The 21,146-nt window shown below is 43.6% G+C and overlaps 1 protein-coding gene across 1 annotated transcript in view; it reads right to left on the bottom strand.

Moving 5' to 3' along the window:
* Positions 1 to 21,146, bottom strand: part of LOC147723043 (poly(rC)-binding protein 3-like) — a 2,582,273-nt gene that overhangs the window by 992,547 nt on the left and 1,568,580 nt on the right. Inside the window, exon 6 of the mRNA XM_086965416.1 lies at positions 1,642 to 1,736. The gene's annotated coding sequence lies outside the window, so the exon portion shown is untranslated. The remainder of the gene's footprint in view (positions 1 to 1,641; positions 1,737 to 21,146) is intronic.

Genomic DNA, 21,146 nt, shown 5'->3' with positions numbered 1-21,146 from the left:
TATCTTCACAGGTTGTGAGTTAACATAAGATGAACTCAAGTGTGAAAATGCGTTTTATACGAATTTCAAATTTGAATATGCTATAGAGAAGGACCACTATCTGAATTTTTCATCTGTAAAGTCTCCTTAAGAATGCAAAATGTCGCTAAACGAGTGCTATTGCTGCATTCGCACCACGTCCCCTCATGTGGTTTAGAGGTTATTCATCAGATTTAACTCACTTTCTTCTCGACTTAGGCCTTACCGTTCTCTGAACAGCGACTATTTGTCATCAAAGCCTGCCATACAAGGCTCCGAAATTGAAAGCAGACACAAATCCCAGGCCTAGCACTGCCAATCTTCCTGCTCAATGAGCCATTGCTGAATATACTGCCAGGACCCCGCACTCTCTCGCTCCAAGCAAGTCAGCAGATCGGGGCCATGTTTTTGCCTGGCCTCTGCCAGCCGGAACGGCTACATTCATTCTGCTGCTCCTGCCTTCACAATTGAATTTGTAGCGTGGCTACTGAAGTGTCACCTTCACTTCAGGCCACGTTTTATATCAATAACCATCCCAGCGTGAGGCAGCTCCTTTTGAGAGCATGTGACAGCCCTGGATGTTGCCTAAGTAGAACTTGGGCGGGCTTTAAGAGCTGGTGGCGCCCGGTGCGACAATCTTTTTTTAGGGCGCCACCCCCCATGACCTTCACCTCAGATTCCCTCACTACCACCCTGCAAAAATGCCCCTCGTCTCTCCAGAGCCACTCTCTCACGTGCATTTGATGTGTTTTAAAGCGCTGGTAAAAGCTGACTTTTAATCCACTCAGCAATCCACATAAAATTCAGATCTGTTCTTTGCAGCAAGCGTACTAACCCTCTGCACTACCTTATGGCAAGTCAAAACTGCCACCAGACAAAACATCATTTCTATCCCTCTAGCAGGAACACTAATCCCAAGAGTTATCTTGCCATTTTTATTGCTGCCTGAAATCTGTCGGCACATGGAACTCTGCATCATCTGCTTTTAAATCATAAGTTATTATTAGACACAGCACCCCCACCGGAGGTCAACCCCCCTCCCTCCCCCACGTCAGCACCCAGCGCTGTCCCACTGTCCTAAAGTTGGCCCTGGGTGAAACCTACTAGTCTGTTGGCTGACTCATTGCCAGGGTATAACTTACTTAGTAGACTGATGTATCTACAAAATATACATAACTGGTGTCTTAATCTTCGTAAGAGTCAAGACTGGTGGTGTTTTTTCCCTCTTTAAGGGGTTTGATTCCGTAAATAGCACCACTAAAAGGCAATTTAGTACTGACATTTTCACTGAACCACAGGCGCACAGTTGGCATTTAATGTGAACGACAGGAAATGACGACTCGGTGGATGCAAATATGAGTGCAAAATTGCCTACACCACTGCAATTTGAGGATTCTGGTCTATGGTCTTCATTTTCATCACAATAAATTGTTTCCCTCCTGCAGCTTTCTGAGTGCAGAACAGAAAAGGTGCAGAAAGAGGCAGCAGATAAAGGCAATCTCCACACTGCACACCATTTACACATAAGTTAATGGCAGATCAACTCTCGTTCAATTACTGCAGCCACACTGTAACATAAAAACGTCAGGTATACATTATTCATTTGTGTAGGCAAGTCTGTACCTTTGGTATGGTAGATTTTTAAATTTCCCAAATGGGCTTACTGCAGACCAGGTCTTGAGGCTTGGTCCTGTGAAATGCCGATGTCGGGAGATCTGCTAAGAAAAAAGGGATAAAAAATGCGTTAGCCCTGTATCATGTGTTTATATGAGACTGAAGAAGTTATAACCATTTGTAGATTAATCTCCCGAAATACAACTGGGGATATTTCTTAATCAAAGCCACCATTATTAGGCAAATCGCGGAAGGTTGTACGGTGAGTCAAGTCTAAATAGCTTGGGCCCTGCACTCCCTTTAGGACCAGCAAACATTGATAGTTACTTGAAGGAGGCAAAATATACCTTCACCTCGGTTGTTGGAAATGTTTGCGCATGGCAACCAACATAGCCTAAAAGTAATTCAAGAAACCTGAAGCTTTTTTGCTGCAATACAGCTCGTCGATTTCACAGACAGATTGAGAAAATAATGAATTCTGGAACTGAGCATAAACATACATCATTAAAGTGACTGCCGATCTGTTGATATGTTACTGCAATAAAAGGCTATGTTAGGCACCAGTGAGAGAATTTAAGTGGTCATTGGTTTATACTGAAATTTGCTGGTCTTGTGTATTTGCCCAAGGTTTACTAAATAATCTTGTACACAACTTCATGAGACAAAACGCCTTGGCATCATACATATTTAAATAACTTAAATTGATTTATGAAGTCAGCATAACCACACAATCGAAGATAGCCCCTCTAAATAGGACTACAGATAAGATTTTCCAACTCAATCTTCAGGATTGGAAGATTGCTATAAAATCTGGACAATAGAGGGGTCAAAATAAGTTTATGGTTGTTTACAGACAACAAGACACTCTGGGATTGATTCAACAAAAAAGCCGAAATCTATACAGTTTGAAGCATACACCTACAACTTGCAATACACGTATACGTTTTCTTTATTTTGAGTTTTGGAGTTTTCGGTATGTAAGTATGTGAGACCTAACCATACACCTACAGATTGTCTGCAAGGTAGACAGCCGACCAGCATAAGGTTAATGAATTTGTGCCCCACCATCCTACATTTTTTCACCACCTGAAATCAATTTCCATGTGGCCCTATCCTTTTTTCCATATTTCCATAAAATACGTTTCATGCCTTTTGCCAACTTACTGCATCGTTTAGACTTACACTTTCAGGTGTAAGTTTACATGCATTGCAACATAGGAAAAGGCACTGACATTTTAAGAACACCTATATTTACATAAGTCCTTCCCAGGGTACTCTCGTTGGAACATATATCAACTAAAATATCTTGTACAATTTATATATCTCTAGTGTAGGCCTTTTTTATTGGCTTCCATTCTAACCAGCAATACAAAATATTCAAATCTCATGTGGTCCTAAAGATGAGTTAGAAGGCTCGGTCTGCTAAGGGTCAGCATAGAATAAACACCAAGATGCACTCTTACAGGAAGCATGAATGAACAAAATGCAAGAAATGAGTACATAAAGGTTTATATTTTGTACGGTCTATCAATATATATGTATTACATGCAAGGGTCCCTGTTAGAAATGTGGTTTCTGGTTGGCTATGGTGTACACCTAAGTCAGGCAGAACCCACCACTCTAGTCAGGGTAAGGGAGTTACACACCCAAGATAACCCCTGCTCACCCCCTTGGTAGCTTGGCAGAGCAGTCAGGCTTATCCCAGAGGTAGTGTGTAAAGTGTTTGCGAATCGTGCACCAGAGACACACTAGGTTCACCACAAATCGAGAGAATACACACAAGTTTATATCAAAAATATCCTTTGTAAATTAATTTGTAGTATGTAAATCACATTTAGACCACAATCACATAAACACTGTGCCAACTAGGCAATTGTCATATTCATCACTAGTGCACTAAAGTGAACACTTAAAAGTTGCACGAGTCATAAGGCTACATAATACACATGAATCATAACTCACTTTGTAGTACATAAAGCACATTTGTCATAAACATTTAGGGTACAGTACGGCAATATATACCATTAGAGCCTCAAACTACTGCAGTTTGGGAAAAACCATGTAAATACCCGAATTACCATACCCTCCTCATGAGCCTATAGGGTGCAGCTTCCCTGAACTCCTACAACACTTTCTAGTGTAATACCCCATGAACCCAGAGGCACCGGGACCCCTGTGTGCCTCTCAGGGGAATTACGGTAATGTACCCATTGCTAGGAGGGATCTCGTAACTTTGTAGTATGGAGATCTGCCTCACAAGCGCCCCCCAAGGTACAAACCACCAAGGGGGCACACATACGACCCAAACCCAACTGGAAGACTTCCTTCTTTGGCATTCTCCAGTGGAAGACTTGAGGCTTACCAAATCGGGGCGGGACCTCGCCCTACCACTGGTGAAGCAGTAGTCCTCTCACAGGGCCGCCTCAGACCCCCAGCTGGGCCAGGCAGCCGGGCAATGCTGGATGGGCAGCCCTCAACCACACAGGGAATGACCCTGTGAGGCAAGGGCAGCTTCCTCAAGGTGGAGCAAAAAGCGGGACACGCTCCGCCCATCGCAGATAGTGCCATGCTCACCGCCTCGGCCTTCAGGTCAGGCCGTTGCGTGGTTTTCACAGGAATATAGAATGCTACAACGCATGCAAATACATCGCGTTCCGTAACAACACGGTTGTTAAAATGACCATGTTGTTACAACGCAATGCCATTACTACGCAAGTCATTACATCAACTTGCAGTAGATGGCGCTGTAACATTAGGAATGTATAATTTACTATTCCAACTCCAGACTACGCAACAGTAGGGAAGGTGTTGGAATAGTAAATTATACTATTCCTTACCATCTAGTACCATCTTGGAAAGGTTACTAGATTGTGTTGATGTTCCACTATTATGGGAAGATCCACCATTATTTTCACCATGAGAATCTTTCTTCACTAAGTAGTCAAATTTTCTTTTGAACGTAAAAATCCTTCCTGAGTTATAATCGATCTCATTGCGCTTTAGTTTCCTCGCCTTTCTTTGCTTGATCTCATCCTGCAATTTCATTAGGACATCCTCCAAAATAGCATAGTTGTTTTGCATAGCTTCAGGCAAGTTAAGTGCTTTAATCTCTAGTTCAAGTGCACTAATATCTAGGAGTAATTCCGTTATTATCCTCTGTAATGTGTGCAGATGGGCAGTTGATAAGGTTATGCGTTTTTGTTACAATCACACAGGTGAATTCAAGATCCCCATGTTTATAAATTTCATAACGAGATATGTGGTTTATGTGACTGTTTGCACCTGTCAGAAAATCTATGTGGGAAGCACGATTCGTCCCTTCAAAGAACGGATTGCTGAACACTACAGGGCACTCAAAAACAATGATTATAAATATCCGATTGTGATGCATGTCTTGGATAGCAAAGTAAATGACCAGTAAATGACCAGGTACACAGTTTCAGATTCCATGCAATAGACCATGTAAAGAGTAATATTCGTGGGGGCAATAGAGAACTACAACTTAGACAATGTGAAGCCTCATGGATAATGAAGTTGCCTGCTGTGGAACAGGGTCTGAATATAGACAATGAAATGCAATACTTTCTCCCTGATGGAATGAGATGCAATAAGCAAAAAAGAAAGTAAGTAACGAGTAGAATTAACTATTGTACAAACTGTCACTGGTGGACCTAATGGTCTAAATGCAAGGGTAACCATGGAAGAAATATGAATTTTCCCAGGTAACAATGCAAAAATTGATTCACAATCTATGTTGTTCAACCTTTAATGCCGAGTTACACTGTACTGTTATGACTATGTAAATGACAGACATATTTTGGAATTCAGATGGCCTGCCTTTGAACAACTTGGATATTTTGATGTAGTTATATGCGTGAACTGTCCCTGAAACAACATATGAGATACAAAGGGGGTCATTAGGATGGCGGGCGGACTTAGTCCGCCCGCCATCCTATCGGAGTATGGGACCGCCCGCCATAAGGGCGGGGGTCCCGTGGGGGGGGATTAGGATGCGCCCACCACAATGCAAAAAATGCATATATGCATTTGCATTAACAAAGCGGCAGGCACCGCGCGGTGCCTGCTGCTTTGTTAATGCAAATGCAGGGGTGTACCACAGGTACCCCCCGTGTGCACCTCCACCTGTTCTTCATTCCGGGGGCCCGCAGGGGGCCCCGAAGTGAAGATGCCGCCACAGAAAGGCATCTGTTTTGGGTCATGCTAATATGGGTGGCGGTGTCTAATAGACACCGCCACCATATTAAACCTTTTCCGCCCCGACCACAAGGCGTCTGGTGCTGAAAAGTGGCGGACGGTCTTTCCGTCCGCGACGGTCCCCCCTGCCATCCTAATATGGCGGGGGGAATTTAGGTGCGGATGGCGGGCGGATTGCCTAGGAGTAATGTATATAGAGTAGTTTTTGTAAGAGAACCGAAATGTTCAGATTTAGAGCTTCCCTCTGCTTTTTCTTTCTTATACACGATGTGTCACTTTTCAGGTGTTTACCTGTCCTACCTCTTTAACGTATTGTGGATGACTGGTTTTACAACATATCGTGTACAGGATAACGCTGTGCTTTGAGGATGTTGGGTCTGTTACAGTAGAACATCCTTCTCCAGATGATCTTTTGAGGTGTTTCCGATGAACTGAAAATATATTTACAAAATCTATTGAGTGGCGAATATTGGTTGCATAGTATATTTGCCTTGTATTTCAGCGATGAGGACTGCAATATAGCGTTATTTTTGGCTATAGACTCTAGAAGTGGAGTTACAAGTTGTACTATGGATTACTATGCCAAAGATTCAGGGAGACGAGCAGATAATTTTAATATTTAGTATTGGTGAGTTTTGTGCTTCTTTATGGATTATTATGCCAGAGATTTAAGGAGACGAGGACCTGGTTTTATCAAAAATGATCATATTATAGATTGTAAATATAAGAGAAATCATTATAAGATGGCCACCGATTAATGAGTGAACGAGTATAGACGTAAGAACAGTTTTTTCATATACATTCAATACGTTAGTATATGACTATAGGGGTCAATCAATCAGGAGATTTGTAGAGCGTGCTAATCACCCGTAAGGGGCTCAAGGTGCTGGGGGGGGGGGGGGGTTCCTATTGCTCGAATAGCCAGGTCTTGAGTAGCCTCCTGAAGGTTAGTAGGTCTTCGGTCTGCTGTAGGAGGATTGGGAGGGTGGTCCAGGTCTTGGTGGCGAGGTAGAAGAACGATCTGCCACCGGAGGTCGCTCTTCAGATGCGAGAGATGGTAGCCAGGGCATGGTCAGCGGAGCGGAGCTGACGGTTCGGGGTGTAGAAGGTGAGCCGTATGTTGAGGTATGCTGGTCTGGTGTCATGGAGTGCCTTGTGAGCCTGGGTGAGGAGCTTGAAGGTAATCCTCTAGTTGATGGGAAGCCAGTGCAGGTCTCTCAGGTGAGGGGTGATGTGGCTGTGGTGAGGGATGTCGAGGATCAGGTGTGCAGAGGCGTTCTGTATGCGTTGCAGACGTTTCAGCAATTTGGCCGGGGCTCCCGCGTAGAGGGCATTTCCGTAGTCCAGCCTGCTGCTGACGAGGGCCTGGGTGACTGTTCTTCTTGTGTCGGAGGGGATCCACCTGTAGATCTTGCGGAGCACACGGACGGTGTTGAAATAGGAGAAGGAGATGGCTTTGACTTGCTTGGTCATGGAGAGTGTTGAATCAAGGATGAATCCCAGGTTGCGTGCGTGGCCTGTGGGTGATGGTGCTGCTCCCAGGGCGGTCGGCCACCAGGAGTTATCCCAGGCTGAGGGGGTAGAGCCGAGGATGAGGACCTCCATCTTGTCTGAGTTCAGCTTTAGACTGCTGTTCTTCATCCATTCTGTGACGGCTGTCACTCCTTTGTGGAGGTTGGTTTTGGCGGTGCGAGGGTCCTTGGTAAGGGAGAGGATCAGCTGTGTGTCGTCGGCGTAGGAGATGATATTGAGGTTGTGCAGTCCGGTGACTTGGGCGAGCAGGCCATGTAGATGTTGAGCAATGTTGGGCTGAGGAATGATCCTTGGGGTAAGCCGCAGATGATTTTTGAGGCTTCGGATCGAAGGGTCAGGAATTTTCATGCAAATATGAGATAACCCACTAGCCTAACCTTTTAAGTTTCTGTTATATTTTAGTGATTGGCAAAGGATGAGGATATAATAATAGAATCATTATAAACGGCTTATTTAAATTATTAATAGGTATTAGATATGAGGATACGCGATTTGGATTGAGTTATTTTACGGTTATACTCAGGACACCTATAGAATAGATTAAATATCGACGATCGAATATGCTTTAACCGTCATTACGAGTACTACTCCAAGATGGCGCTAAGAGGCTTCTCTTATTTAATGTTGGAAAGCATTGGACGTGGAATGACGTCAGCTACGGGACACTATATTAAGGAACTTTAAGATGACGATGACGGAACATGCAAAGGAAACACAAGGTTGTTGATATTTGAATTTGGATTACCTTCCTTTTTTAAACATCTGTAACAACCGTCCTCAAAAATTGGATGTGAAGATTTGGACTAGGAATTTCTGCTCCTGTAAGCTGATTAAAAGAATGGACTATTAACTACTACAGAAGTGTATTGATACTTTGAGTGATTGGAATTGTAAATTAGACTTAAATTTGCTCTGCGTATTGGAGAGCAAAATGGGATCATGATTTGTAACCACTCCCTTCCTAGAAGCACCGTAAACAGAATTGTTGCATTCAAATTTTTCCCCTTAAATATAGAGTGTAGTGCGGCCGCAGTCGCTTTTCTTCTACCTGGTTACCACATAGGTGTTTGTCTGCGTTATTGGATGTGTTGTCTTGGGATAGTTGTATTCTGCCAAGTCCAGGAGACCCTTGTCGTGCCAATCCGTACGCTTTTGAAGGAACACGTCCATATGTTCTTCGATCGTGTTTTCAGGAAGTCTTTTAAAGTGTTTTTTATTGCTCAACTGCCTAATAGCTTTTGCTAAATATTTTTGCACACCCATGAGAACGATGTTCCCTCCTTTGTCATTAGGTTTAATGACAATGATTTAGTCGTTTTGCAGATCCCTTAGGGCTTCCAACTCCTTGTTGGTTAAATTCGGTCTAATTCTTTGATTCATTTTGACAGTCACCAAAAATGCCATCATTTTTTAGCTCACCTGTCACAATTTCACAACATAAACCCACTTTGTTTCCAACAGGTAATTGAGGACAGAATTTTGACTTCGGTTTGCACCAGCTTTCCGATGTCAGATCTGTGGGGATCTCTAGATAATTACACAGATCCTTTTCTGATAGATGTTCTGTAGACGGTGTTCCTGATCCGGATGCTTCCATTTCAAGACTAGTTAAGGATTGCAAGGTTGTCAAGTCCCTGGTTGTGATTATAGATAGTGGTTGGTTACAGTTTTCTTTTCTCCATTCTTGTTTCTTTTGTGCATAGTACTTTTCCAGCTTAACTTTCCTAATGAACTTGTAAAAATCAATTCTAGTTTTGTCAAATCAAATGTGGCATTTGACAAAAGCTAAGCCCTTTATTTTAAAGGCTCCTGTGACTTTCCGTAATGATCTTCGGGGAGAGGTTAATGATCAATTTATCTTGTATCTTTTACTTGATTAACACTTTTTTTTGGTTTTCCTCTTCTTCTTTTTGCTCCTCCCCTTTGATCTTCTTGTTTTGTGGAGTCTCGTGGACTGTTTTCATTATTCCCCTTCCTTTTAGTCTGGTTGTCATCTGGAAGTGTCTAGCCGGGGGAGTGATGTTATGGGTTCCTCTTCCAACAAACTCACTTCCGAAATATCCACACTTGAGGCTGCTGATCTTATGCCAGTTGTATTGATGGCTGCAGTTTTTTTAGTATAAATAATCAAATATTCTAGAGAACGTATGTATCCGACCCGGAGCATAGTCTCTTTTGTCCATGCTGAACTTTCTGGCTTTCTTTTGCTCCACTTCCTGCTCATGTTTTTCTAGTTTCTTTTCCATTTTAAGTAATGTGTCCTCCTGCATGGTTTCCAGGACATCCTCCAGTTCTTTGATCCCAGCAACAGCTTTCGTCAATTTCCTGTCTGTGGGTGTTATCAACATTCACATCAATTTATTGGAGCAACTCATTGTGTAATCTTGCCATTGTTTTGACAAGTCCGGGTCTAGATCACTCAGGGTTGGAAGCACAAATATACGTGGTCCCCTTGGTATTCTTCCACAGTCTAAGTAGTTTTTAGGGCTGTCATTTTCCACCACTTTTTTATTTCTGTGATCCTTGTTTGTTCTAGCTCTTTAGCCAATTTTAGGGGTGATGTATCTATTGCCCTTAAGGCCTCCTCTTTGTCAGCTTGGTCCTTGCAAATAGTTCCTTTGCTTTCAGTTCTCTTTTGGACCGTCTGTCGGCCATTGTCCCTCTTTTCTTCAGTCCCTTTTGTTAGTTCCAATCAGTTATATTGTGATGGTCATAAATCGCTTGTTTATCACTCTTTTATATGTATCGCTTCAAAGACATCCATATCTCTTTCTCGTCACCAAGAAGCAACCAAGTTGCTGAACATGAGGGGAGTCAACAAACTCTCAAAGTTCCCATCTCCTTGAAACTGGGTCTACAGCTGTCACTCTTGAACAGCCCATCATCCTGGTACACAGTAAACAAAAGGCCTCCTTTCACCATAATTTCTCTGAGTTTGTAACCTACTTGCTCCCCTCAGGCCTCGCTTTTCTAATACAATCCTTCTTTCCCTAGCTTACGGGAAACATGATAATACACCTGCAGTAGAAAAAGTTAAGATACTAGGACATTTCAAAAAGCATTTTCAATGGAGGCCTTTTGTCAAGTAAACCTTTTCAGTCACAAAAGGATGTGGGTTACAATATGAAATACACATAAAGTGAGAACAATAATCAATGTTAAAAGTGAATACTCATAACATGGTTACAGCAGGTAAATTATACACAATCACACACACACACACACATATATGTATATATATATATATATATATATATATATATACATATACATATACATATATCTTTAACTTTAGTGTTTGCAAAGTATATACTCTTGTTATATTTAAATGTAACACGTGTTAATGAAGTTAAATCAAATGTTTTATATGAGTATATAAATGTATATTCATGAAACATAAAGGGTGCCTACATTTTCATTGTCTTTGGCTGTTTCTGGGCCTTTCTTTGACAAGTGATGGGTGTCCATTACAAAGTTAGTATGTTGTTGTTTGGTGTTCTGTCCCATCTAGGGGCCTTGCTTATTAGGTGTGTTTTAATTACTTTGTGTTGTTTGGTGTCTATCTGTTCAATCCTCTTCCCATGAGGATGGAGCATTCCTCATTTGTTAGTGTGGAGTATTTTTTTGGTCCTCTTTGGTTAATTAGATCTGGCAATTATGCAGTTTGACAGTACAGATTTGTCAGAAATTGAGTTAATAATTTTTAGGGGGGACCACTATTAACTTAATAAAACCAGTCTACTTCGTTCACAGCACAGTGCTCTGTGAATCTCTGCTTGACCCTGATAGCTTTGACACAAGCAGAATCCAATCACCCAGAGAAAAATGTGCTAAATTTAAAACGAAACCCAACAAGATCAAAATTAAAAACTCAAAACCATTACATTTGCCAACCGATTCAGAAAAATCTACACCAATGAATGAGTAAAAAGACAAAAAATTGAGAAACGCAAATAAGTAGAAATGAAGATATGGATTTTGTAAGTTTAGGACAAAAATGCCAAGAATTGCTGACCCACTGATTGATGTCAATGTTACTAATACACCGGCCACAAAAAACGGTCGTACATCAGGTCCCTACAGTGCAGGTAGCCCTCCTTTTTAATCAGGCTCCATTTATGAATAGTTTCCAAGCCATGGGCCAAAAGTTGCATTCTGTATAAAACTAAAAACAGCTTTCTTAAATCCCCTTCATAGAATGGAAGCAAGCAATTTTTGATCTCAGCATTTTCGGCTGCATTAAAACCTGAACAAATGAGATTGTCGGGCACAGAAGGAACTGCATTAAGCAAGTATAACTTTTATGAGATTTTTCTGAATTATTAATAACACGAAAAGCCAATTGATGTTTGACGTGGGAATTCAAAATAAGAAAACATCGACAATGGCTGCATACTAAACACTCGTTCCTATTAGGATTTTTCCGTTTTAAGTGTTCTCTGCTAATGCTTGCGAAGAATGATGGTACTGAGTCGGTTTCTGTAGACAACAGCTCTTAAAATCCATGCAACTGGCACTGTGTAATTGATTTTCTAGAACAAGTTATCACAGGTTCTATGACATGTATAATGGCTGCAGATGGCGATGAGAGATACTTTGTTGTTAATGTAAATGTAGTGCACTCCAGCAGGAAACCCCTGTCTCCAAGCATACCTGTTTTAAATAGAGGCATGTAAAAAAGTCATGCCAATGCATAGTTACTTATACTACTGCAGGCGTAGCTGTGAAGAAGACAAAAAAGCGATGGGTGGAACATTTGAATTAATCTCAGTCCCCAGCAATTATTCAGGACTTCATTCCAGTCCATCGGATAGACCACCCTCAAGGTAGCCACCCACGCAGACGACACCCTCAACACCGCTGAACACCTGCACTTCCGGATCCACACTGACCTCAACACGACCCTCAGAGGAACACTCATCTACAGACCCCCAGGACCCCGAGCTCAATTCAGCGACTCCATCACCGACCTCGCCAGCACCCACATACTCACCTCCATGGACTACATCCTCCTCAGGGACCTGAATTTCCACCTCGAGAACAACAACAACGCCAACTCCGCCACCCTGATCGAAAACCTCGGCCTCAGACAACTCATCACCGCACCAACCACGCCGCTGGCCACACGCTGGACCCCGTCTTCTCCATAGGCACCCACGTCACCTTCGACCACACCACCGAACTCCACTGGACCGACCACCGCTGCATCCATTTCACCTTCAATAAACTAACCACGCACCACCGCACCCAACAGCTACCTCGCCGCTGCTGGAGCAAAGTCACCGAAGACCAGCCGATCACCACCTTTGCCCAAAACCCACCCACCGACGCCACCAACCCAGACACCACAGCCCGCAAACTCAGACAGTGGATCGACGACTGCACCAACACCCTCACCCCACTCAAGAAACCCTCCAACAACCACACCAGCAAGAGAGCCTCCTGGTTCACCGACAAGCTGCAGACCTCCAAACGCGCATGCCGGAAACTGGAGAAGATATGGCTCCACGAACGCACTCCGGACAACCACGCAGCCCACAAGGACGCCACCCGCAGACATCACCACCTCATCAGATTAGCCAAAAGATCCTCCATCAAAGAGCGCCTGGATGACAATGCACACAACAGCAAAGAGCTTTTCAGCATCGTAAAGGAACTCTCCAACCCCAGCGCCAACGCCAACGCCAACGACATACCGCCCTCACAAGAACTGTGCAACTCACTGGCCATCTACTTCCACCGCAAGATCACTGACATCCATGACAGCTTCAACACCATGACCGCCCGACTACGCCAGACCCCACCTCCCCTGTGAACACCACCAGCGCCAACTGCCTGACCTCCTGGTCCAACGTCAATGACGACGAGACACGCAAGGTCATGAACTCCATTTACTCAGGATCTCCGTCAGACCCGTGCCCACACCAAGTATTCAACAAAGCAGACGCTGCCATCGCACCCCAACTATGGAAGGTCATCAACATCTCCTTCGAAACAGCGGCATTCCTAGAAAGCTGGAAAGACGCCAAAATCAACGCCCACCTCAAGAAGCCCAAGGCGGACCCCAAGGACCTCAAGAACTTCCGGCCCATCTCCCTGCTCCCGTTCCCGGCAAAGGTCATCGAGAAAATCGTCAACATGCAACTGGCCAGTCCGGGTTCAGACCAAACCACAGCACAGAGACAGCCCTCATCGCTGCCACAGACGACATCAAGTGCCAACTAGACAACGACGATACATCTCATCCTCCTGGACCTGTCAGCCGCCTTCGACACGGTCTGCCATCGCACTCTAAAGACACGCTGACCACACTTGGAACAGCACCGACACCCACCGACCATGCACGCAACCTAGGATTCATCCTCGACTCCTCCCTCTCCATGTCTAAACAGGTCAACGCCGTCTCCTCCTCCTGCTACAACACCCTCCGCATGCTCCGCAGGATCTACAAGTGGATCCCGACCGAAACAAGAAGAACTGTGACACAGGCCCTCGTCAGCAGCAGACTGGACTACGGCAATGCACTCTACGCAGGAATCCCAGCCAAACACCTACGACGACTACAAGGCATCCAAAACGCCTCCGCTCGACTGATCGTCAACGTCCCCCGCAGCAGCCACATCACCCCCCACCTGAGTGACCTACGCTGGCTCCCCGTCGACAAGAGGATCACTTCAAGCTCCTCACCCTCGCACACAAAGCACTCCACATCGCTGGACCAGCCTACCTGAACAGCAGATTCAGCTTCTACACCTCCACCCGCCAGCTCCGCTCCGCTCCGCCAGCCTTGTCGATGTTTCCCGCATCCAAAGAACAACCTACAGCGGCAGATCCTTCTACCTTGCCGCTAAGACCTGGAACACCCTCCCTACCCACCTATGGCAGACCCAAGACCTACTCGCCTTCAGAAGACTCCTCAAGACCTGGCTCTTCGAGCAGTAGCGGCACCCTCTCCCCTCAGCGTCTTGAGACCCTCACGGGTAAGTAGCGCGCTTTACACGTACTATGATTGATTGATTGATATGATTATCATTATTATTGATATGCAAATCAGCCTTGGCCCCACTCCTATAGAAACAGTCCCGCCTAAACTTTAAGGCCTGGTCTGCTCTCCACCAGTACTCAAGCAACCCCAAAACAGTTTCAGCCTAGTTCGGTCTCTTCAGTAAGTTGCACTCCAATGGAACAGTGAGCATGGGACCAATGTCTGGACTTCCCTGAGATATTTAAAGAGTCACATTGAAAAGTACAAAACAGCAAAGGATGGAATGCTTGAATTAAACTCAGCCACTGGTAAGTAATCGTGGCAAAACCCCGGTCCATTGTTTTTTTTTGCCCACCATTCTGACTCAGACAGGACTCATCTATATACAAATCAGCCTTGGTTTGAATATTAAGTTATGGATTTCTTTATAATGCTATTTATATGTAATCTAGTTACTTATGTAAATTTTCTTATGAAACTTGAATTTAATCGAGGACCCAGGCCTCTTGTTCTGTACCAGATGAAGTTCAGTGTTTAACATATTTTAATACTGCAAGTCAAAAATTAACATATTGAGCTGCAAAGAATGAGCTGCTTTAAACACTAATTCAGTTAATCAATCAATCAATCAATTCATCAGAGGGTTCTTGTAGAAAGTGGCTTGTCTCCCCAGGAGGTCTCCAGGTGCTAGGTCCTGCCAGCCTTGATCGAAGAGTTACGTCTTGAGCCTTTGCCTGAATTCCATTAGCAAAGGGCAGGTGTGCAGGTGGAGAGGGAAGTCGTTCCAGAACTTGGCGGCGATGTAGGAGAAGGAACTACCTCCACAGCGGTTCCAGCGGATGGGGGGATGTGGGCGAGGGCGAGGGAGGGGAGTCCATGGTGGGACGATAAAGCATCAGAAGATGGTTGAGGTAGGCAAGTCCGATGTTGTGGAGGGCCTTGTAGGCATGAGTGAAGAGCTTGAAGAGGCATCTTTCCTGTACAGAGAGCCAGTGGAGTGTTCTGCGGTGAGGTGAGGAGCTGGCTCTTCTAGGGAGTTGAGGATGAGTCTTGCTGCAGTGTTCTGGAGTGTCTGGAGGCGATTGAGCAGTTGCTTGATGGTACCCGTGTAGAGTACGTTGCCATATTCGAGGTGGCTGGTGATGAGGGCCTAGGTCACTGCTCTCCTGGTGGGGATGGGGATCCACCGGAAGATTTTGCGGAGAATGTGGAGGGTGTTAAAGCAGGAGGAGGAGACGGAGTTGAAGTGGGTTGAGGAGGTGCCTGAAGTCATCCATAGCTGCAGATCAGGGTGGTTTCAGTGCTGTGGTTGGTCTAGAATCCTGATTGAGAGGCGTTGAGATGATTGTTCTGTTTGAGGTATTGTCAGTTGACGATTAATGGCTTTTTCCAAGACCTTGCCTGAGAAGGGGAGTAGCAAGAAAAGATGGTAATTCTCGAGTTTGCTGGGGTCGGCGGAGGGCTTCTTCAGAGGAGGCTTGACTGCTGCATGCATCCATGTGGTGGGGATGGTGGCTGTAGTGATTGATGAGTTGAGGATCTCTGTGAGGTAGATGCCGATTTTTGTTTTCCCTAGGTTGTGGATGTGGTGAGGGCAGGGTTCTGAGGGAGATCCATAATGGATTGAGTTAATGATGGTGGTGGTGTCTTGGATCAAGAGCTGTTTCCAGCCGGATAGTCCGTGGGTGTCGGCGGCATTGGTGTGTGCATGGAGATGGTTGAGGTTGGTGGGCTGGGGGTTAAAGTTACAGTAGATGTCTGTGATATTTTGATGGAAGTAGTCTCCTAGGGTGTCGCAGAGAGCCTGGAGAGGGCAGCAGAACTCTCTGATGATGGTAAAGAGCTCTTTGGCGTGATTGGCGCTGGCCTAAATGGAGTTGGTGAGGGTGACCTTCTTGACTTCCCCGAGGTGACAGTGGTAGTTGTGGAAGGCTGATCTGAAGGTGTTGAGGTCGGAGGATTCTTGCTAGAATGCCAGTGTCTCTACAGTTTCTTGCAGTCACATTTGATGATCTGAAGTTTCGGGTGAACCCTCTGGTGCGTTCTCTGGGTCTGTCTCAGGGGAAAGCCTTTCAAGGGGGCGACGGTGTTTGCAACGGCGCAGATCCACTTCGAGAAATTCTGGTCTTTGCGTTCGGGATTGTAAGAGTGGTCGTGCATTGTTGCTTTGAGGACAGAATCCAGAGGGGTTCTGTGACTCTGTTCCATTTTCGGTAGGGTTGGGTGGTTGATCTAGTCAGCGGTTCTGGAGAGCCAGTAAGGGTGAAGTTGGCAATGCTGTAGTTGGTACAGGTCAATTTGGTGGTGTATGAGAAATCGATTCTGTTACTAGAAAAGAAGATGGGGTCCACTATGTGACCTGCGATGTGTGTGGTGGTGGGGACCAACTGTGAGAAGCAGAGGATGTTCATGTTCTCCAGGAGGGTATTAGAATTGGTGCTGTTGGGGTCCTCGCAGTGGAAGTTCAGGTCTCCCAGGAAACTGAGTTTTCATTTGTATATTTTTAGGGAAAGACATCTAAGTAATTAAGTGAATTTGGATCAGATTCTATTTATTTCTAGGGAAATATGTTGTATGGTTCTACAATTGTGATTACTATAGCAAGAAGTAATAATTTGCAGAGATAAAAAGGTGATAAGTTGATTATTCTAAACTACAATGTACTGTAATGGATTTTATATCTTAAAATACCCATGCATCAGAAAAACATTGCAAAAAATTCAAATAAGGTAAAATTCTGTAGCTGATTCGCCACAACTACATTAATTTTATATCTGTGAATTATTGAACCTGCTCACAGTCAGTACTTATAGAGATGTCGTGCAGTTTGAAATCCAGAGGACATCAGCTACCACTTTTTGTAGAGAGGTAACTACTATACCCCAGGCCTTGATTAGATTAATGTACATCCTAGTTTATGGGAAGTTAGAGAGAGAACAGCTGACCAATATGACTGATATGACTCACATGGCATTCAAAGAAATTGCCCGAAGGGAAAAACTGCCTGTCTCTGTTTTCTCTCCAAATGTTGTACTTTTATGGGACTGGATTTACTATCCTGTTTTGGATCGGAGTTCTTAAAGCCTGCTAAACATGTTTTAGTGCATGTGGTATCACCGTGAAAAACAATATCCATAGTTATAACATGGTTAATTTCGATTGTTTGGTAAGGTCAGGGCAATATAGTGCAAAAAGCACCAGTGGTATGCAGGTCAGATACCACATGTAAGCTGCAGTACTTTCACACCACCCGCAAGCGTGGATCTAAAAGAATGATTTCCCGAACAATCAATGCAACCAGAAAAGGCTAGAAAAAAACCCGCAGCCATCACCTGTCAAAGTAAATAATTTTTGTTGCGTGAAAAAATATCAGTTAGAAATTTAGTCTATTGGAGCCCACTAGGTATGGGTGCCTAACGTATAAAAAGAAGTTAAGTCCGTTTCGTAAATGCCATGCCCCTGCATTAAAAATAATAACATTTTACTGCAAAGGCTCTAGTAGCGTCTCCCTACTTTAAATGCTTGGTTAAGAATAACAGTTATGCTTTCTCTAGGTTGTGTTAGGGAGGGGGTATGAAAAGAATACATACAGTGTTGCAATATTTATTAAAAAATCTGTGTTGACCCTGAGTTTTGATAGGTGTGACTCATGGGTGATTCCAATAAAAGCTGTCCATCTGTGGCTGATGCTGAGCTAGTCATTAAACAAGTTATACTGTGCTGCACTTTCTCCTGTGACAATATTGAACTCCTCCAACTCTGTTGGGGTGACTAACAGACCTTGGCCTGCCATCCACCAATAGTCATCTTAGAACATGAAGGAAGATGATAAAACAGGTACAGGAGATGGGCACCTCAAAGGGACCTCTCAGAGTAGCATTCTTATGGTAAACAGAGCACAGGTATGAGGCTCTCCTATGATAGTACCTGCTTTGGGACTCATCCAAGAACAGACTTTAACATTAACTCATCAGACTCAAAGGGGTTGCCGATACACAGAAGAATCAGTGTCAATATAGGAAATGACTATCTTTTGCTTGATGTCCCACATGTTTTTGCCATGTTTTGCTGGCTTTAGAATTCTGTGAACTGTACCCCTGCTAGCCAGTGGTAAAGGGCCTGTGCGCCGCCTATAAAACATGATTGAATTGGGATACACCTTATTGGTATATCGAACTTTCCTGTGAGCACTAGTGACTATTACATAGTATTACCTGTACCCAGGGCCTGGATGTTAATGCTACTAGTGGACCACAGCACCTATTATGTCATACACTACAGCGGTGGTGCAAACATGACTCCAGGCCTACCATTGTAGCGTGACCATACAATGTAAAAACTGCAATTTGACGTGTCAAAATAAACCCTATATCTTTTAGCCACAAGGTAGGTTCCATGGCATTCAAAAGTGGGACAAGTAGAATTGTAAAGCAATCATGACAGTGGCAGCTCCCAAAAGCTATTTAAGTAAGGACGCTGAGTGGCCCATAAAGAAACAATGAGAAGCAATATTAACTATTAATTCTCCTATCTCAGGGTAGGGACCAGCTGGAGAAATGATCACAGCTCTTTTTAAAATGTATTAAAAGTCCAACACAAAGGTAAAACTGTTGGTAAATGGCTTTATGGAGTCCTCTTTGGTTACAGGCTGCAGCCTTTCCCCACTGCAGGATTCCGAGCTCCCAAAAAGGTTTAATTTTTAATGGTGCAAAGTTGCTTCTAGGGGAAAATGTAGTGTTTTCTTTGCCCGATGTAGAAGCAACTTTGCACCATTACAAAACCATTGGAAGTGATGAAAGCCAAACAATGGGAAGTTTAACTTAGAGCCACTTGCTGCACCATTGAAGTACTTATACAGGGGTTAAATGCTTTGGCTGGGTCTGTAATAAAAGATTAAAAATTGGCTTGTGAATAATGAATATGTGAAAGAAGTCGAGCACTGCAAGGACCAATTCTTTATAACAGGAACACAAACTTTGATTAATTATGACCTTTTGATCAAGAGTGATCTTCCCTTAAATATTATGGGCATTTGTGAATTTAGATAGTAATATTTCACCCTCCAACAAAATAGTCCCTCTTCAGCTATACTCTGCTGTCTTGCCCTACTGAAGATTTCTGACTTCCATTTTTGAGAATAAGTCCAAAGATAAAACCTCACACTTGGTAAAAACAGTTTTTTTTATCTGATCCATTCTCCACTGCTAGCTGCCTCAAATTGCACTTTAGACCCTTTCTACTATGGCCTGTTGACCTTGATTGGTGATCAACACTTTTTGAACTATCTTTGTTGAAAACTTTAAAAATTCATATCTCTGGTTACCGTTAGTGGATTTTTGACATTTTATTTATTAAATCTTACTCTATTTATCTATTTATTTTTGTGGGATTTTTATTGTGTTGTGGTTTGACATTATTACTGTTTTGGTACAGCATAAATTATTGACACATTGCCCTAAGTTAAGAATGTCTGCTCTGTACCATAGCTACCAAGAGGCTGAGTTTTGGTTAATTTAGTGAATTTGAGGCAAGGATTGTGATTATTATTCACGTGAGACATGCTGGCCGGTCTCCTTGGTCCAGAGACATGAAGGACAACAAAAGTATTTTCTATCAGAAGCAGCACAGCAGTGGGAAGGGGGGACCTCTGCTGGGACCATGGCTGAAAAGAGTCACTGAGCTTATCTCCAGCTGCGGTCTGCACACTGGAGTTTGGGACCTTTGAGAGATGAGAAAGATTTCCTGGGTTGCCCCACACATTGCTTTTTGTTGTGAGTAATCATACCTCTACTGGACCTTTCACATCAGATATTCAGCCTTGTGGAGCTCTGTCAAGCTGCAGCTTTCGACCACATGCTGCTTGCAGATTTTGACCTCCATAATTTCTTCTTAGAAGGTAAAACTTAGCAAATGGAGCCCAGTGGTGACGCACCCTCAGCTGAAATGGTTTTCAATTTAGTAATATTCAGGCCTTTTATAGCTGAAACAGAAAGCATCAGCATGACACTAGTTCATCGTGCCTGATGTTCAAATCAGAAGTAAACCTGTAGAACAGGGTGAACCGCTGGTCTGCATCCGATCTGCATTCCTTTTTGGTCAGCCTGGTAAGGCACCTGAAACCTGAAAATTTGTGCCAGTACAGAAATTGTTGCACTTTGTTGCCTGTTGGCGCTTTTTGACATTTAAACTGAAACTTTAATAAAACACATTTTCCTGGTCTTTATATTAAAACATTGTTTTTTTGGTCGTATTTTGTTCATTGAATTTTTAACCTTTTACTGAATTTAGTTGAAACCTTTACTGATTGGTTTCTTGACTTTAATTGTGTTCCTATGCTGCTTCAGCACTTTGCACAACAATGGTTATTAATGTAAGGCCCTGTTTTTCTTACTAACATTTCATTTACCTAACTTGGCACTGGGTTATTGACTTTGTGACACCTCACACCTTGTTCTCCTCCCCAGTTAATATTTCAAGATCCCACACATCCATTGGTGCATCGAAAAGGTGGATAGGAGGCTGCCAGCATGGTGGATGGTATAGCCTGCATTTTTCACATTCTCCGTATATTGAAGAGGCTACCCTAGTGGCCTTTTACAGTCCGACTCCAGCTTAATACACACTACATTATTTATAATGTAATTCAATAGGAATATCCCGGGCACTGTAGGGGACTATTTGAATGACTTGTTGTAGGAAGGTAGGATCTTTCTGCTTAGCTACCCCCCACTTTTTGCCTGGTGCTGTGCTATTTTTTGACTAGTTTGACTGCTATCCTGCT

Source organism: Lissotriton vulgaris, chromosome 4_1, assembly GCF_964263255.1.
Source record: "Lissotriton vulgaris chromosome 4_1, aLisVul1.2, whole genome shotgun sequence".
In the NCBI taxonomy this organism is placed as follows: Eukaryota; Metazoa; Chordata; class Amphibia; order Caudata; family Salamandridae; genus Lissotriton; species Lissotriton vulgaris.
This window is presented reverse-complemented; position numbering and strand designations above follow the sequence as displayed.